Source organism: Diabrotica virgifera, chromosome 2 (genome assembly GCF_917563875.1).
Source record: "Diabrotica virgifera virgifera chromosome 2, PGI_DIABVI_V3a".
In the NCBI taxonomy this organism is placed as follows: Eukaryota; Metazoa; Arthropoda; class Insecta; order Coleoptera; family Chrysomelidae; genus Diabrotica; species Diabrotica virgifera.
The window spans coordinates 266,095,008-266,098,356 of record NC_065444.1 but is presented as its reverse complement, the minus strand read 5'-3'; the positions used below and the strand labels follow the sequence as shown (position 1 = coordinate 266,098,356).

At 31.9% G+C, this 3,349-nt stretch overlaps 1 long non-coding RNA gene across 1 annotated transcript; it reads left to right on the top strand.

Moving 5' to 3' along the window:
• Positions 1-570: 570 nt before the first annotated feature.
• On the top strand, positions 571-1,139 carry LOC126879867 (uncharacterized). The gene is made up of 2 exons (XR_007696319.1): positions 571-646; positions 725-1,139. It is a non-coding gene; the product is annotated as an uncharacterized LOC126879867 (long non-coding RNA).
• Positions 1,140-3,349: the final 2,210 nt, after the last annotated feature.

Sequence of the window (3,349 nt, the reverse complement as noted above, 5' to 3'; positions counted from 1 at the left end):
AGCAGAGATGAAGATGAAACCCCTTAGTAAAATCAAAGGTACGGGAGAGAGCTAGAAGTTCAGATATACGACTGAGATGCAATATGGAGGATATAAAGAACTAGGTAACACTAAGACCTCGAAAACGATGGATCGGCAGCTTACTTGAGGCATATTGAAAAACAGACAGCGTTATGTCGTCTACACAAAGAGAAGAAGAAGAAGAATAAGAATTATTGAAATGAAATATTTTCTTTCGTTGAGTCTAATAAATTTTATTAAAGATGTAAAAGTAGAAATCTAAATTAGTATAGATTCAATAGCATATGGGGTGTATTCTGTAACACTTCCGTTAAATTTTAGTGGCCTCTAAAATTTTAGCGCCTGCTAAAAATATTTTGGTATTCTGTAAATCATACATCCGTTAAAATCATAACCTAAACCGTTAAAACTCCCTCTAAATAAAAATATTTTAGAGGATGTCAAAACGTACCCGCTAAATTTTTAGCAGTCCGTTAAATGTGGTTTGATTATTTTTGTTGGGTTATGTTTGTATGAATAGTAGTTTGTTATTCTTGTATTTATACTGAGGATAAATATTTAAAAATGGAAAATGGCTTTTTATAATGTATTTGGTGAAGAAGTACTTAATAAATAATAATGAAAGGTAAGTCTCATTTTTACTTTACAATTGACACACTACACCTATAAGTAACAAAATTCAAATGTTTGTTTCTTTTTGTAGAGCTGATTTCAGATTACAACATAAACACAAAGTAAATAATTGACCTGCAAGTAAATAACTACAATCACCATTTCAAAGCAAGTAGGTATTACCTACCTACTAGTAAGGTACCTAGAAATGTTATTGAAAAAGTGTTGGAAGTCAAAGATGTTTGTCAAAGCAATTAAATCCTATTAATGCAGGTAAAATTATTTAAAGTTATTGTGGAACATTACAAAACGTACCAAATGATTACAAAGGTAAAGTTTCAGAAGGTTTATAACCAGATGCAGATTAATAAGATGACCTTAATGTTATTGAAAATAGACCATTTGACCAAAATTAGTGTCGAAGGGGAGAAGAAAAAATAAGATATGCATTTTTTCAGCAATATTTTAATGTATAACTTTATAAATAAAAATGTTTAATTGGAAAATATGAGTTTTACTAAAAAATAATTAAATATTATAATAAATATTATTTTCTAGGAAACTGTCATTTTCTTCTTCTTCTTAAGGTTTTTGGCCTCTAACAGTCAGTTTTCGGTCAATTTCTAGGTTAAAAGTAGTTCAAAACGATCAACGTGCGACGTTGCCGTATTTGTTCCAAAACCTTTTAGAGGATTCCTCTAAAATAATATTATTTTAGCGGTCCTCTATAATATGTGTTTACAGAATGACAATCTAACCGAAAAGTTTTAGAGGACCGTTAAAAGTTAAATTTTAGAGGCCTCTTAAATTTAACGGAAATGTTACAGAATACACCCCTATATCTAATAAATAAGAAACAAAGAGGAAAAATATTTTTCAACATAAATAAAATAGTAGGTGGCTGATGGACTTGATTCCGTGCCATATATTTCGCACACACACACACTATTAAGCATAACTGTTCCGCCCATGGTGAATAAATAAAGGAAAAACTTCTTACTCGCTTTATTTTCTCACAAGGCCGATAACAGTCGCATTATCTAATCACTAAGAGAAAAAACAGAAATTGGGACACGAAATTCTTTTTTTTTTTAGTTTTTCTGTCCCTCGGGAAACAACGATCGAATGCTTATATATGATAAGAAATTGGGAGAAACTTATTCTGAACTTAATGTGTCACTACGTATTGAAGAAAAGAAAATAACCGTGGGAAGTTTTCACATTTTTTCGGTTTTGGGGAAATTCTCTTGAGACTGTTGTCCGCAAAATAATATAGAATATTAGGAGAGGCAATGAAGCTATAAAAAGGCAGAATCCTATCCTACAATTTTTTTGCAGTTCTATGCATCTCAATGAAACTTGTTGCGTTCGATTCGTAAGAGATGTTATAATTAATGTACCAAGTTTATATTTATACAGGGTATCCCGGAAAATAGTGCGTTCCTTTAAGGTATGGAGAGAATACACAATTTGGAACAAAAAAGTCCTATACCATTTTTTTCTAAAGTTAACCGTTTCCAAAAAAAAGTTAACATTGTTTTCCGTATACCTGTATTTTAATGTTTGGAAATTTTAATAAACTGGCAACATCGTACGCACTACGGAATAATAACATAATAAGAACTCGTTTGTGATTGTGATTAACAGTATTTAAAATAATCCAACCTAATAGTAGGTAATACTTATGTATTTACGATTTGTTTACTAAAATTATTTTCTTTTGAAATGTATTGAAATACCTATTGCATAATTTTAAACGAATTACACATCTTTTAACCTAAAAACACATCTTTTAACTGAACTAGTATTATGTATTTAGTAAGGTTTAAATGGGTTGAATGCTGAGTATTGCTGAGGACTTTAACTGAATTACATAGTTTTAATAGTTTACAGTGGAACTTAAATACACCAGATAATGTCTCAATAATTTGTTTACTTGTGAACTGAAATAACTAAGTTGTACTTACTTGAAAATAATTATTATACCGAATAGATGTTTCAAGTAACCTTTCACAAACACCATTCATAGGTAATAACATCATAGGTAATACACTCACTATTCGAAAACATTTTCGGCATTGACACTAAACAGGATTCTTTAAAACTATCTGTTTACTATCTATCTTCTATCTATTTATTTACATGGGACTTTCTAGGCTTAAATTTGCGTACCGCACATAGTTGTCAGATTTAAATTTGCCTACCAAAATACATTTTTAATTTTTTGGTCAAACGGTTGCATTTGGAAAAAAATGTTATAAGAGTTTTTTGTTCTACATGGTGCCTTCTACATATACCTTTAAGGAACGCACTATTTTCCGGGACACCCTGTGTATTATATAATACCGATTTACAACGTTCTTCGACGTCTTCCGATTTCCAATCTCCATCTCGTTCTGTCATTTCATAGCTCGTCCTCGAGTTCTCTGTCCCTCATTTCTTTATCAACTCCTTCTCTCGAACTTCTTCTAGGTCTTCCTGGTCTGCGCCTTCCTCTTGGTATTCTATTCTCCGGCATTCTCCTTACGTGTCCGTACCAGCTGAGTTGTTTCGTCCTGATGTTGTCAACAATAGTATGTGTCACCCCCATGATTTCTTGGACTCTCCCGTTTGTTATTCTGTCGCGCCTAGATATTCCCGTCGAACGGCACCAGAAGTCCATTTCTGTTGCTCTAAGCATTTTCTCTGTTCTGTATTTTAGGGGCCAAAATCCATA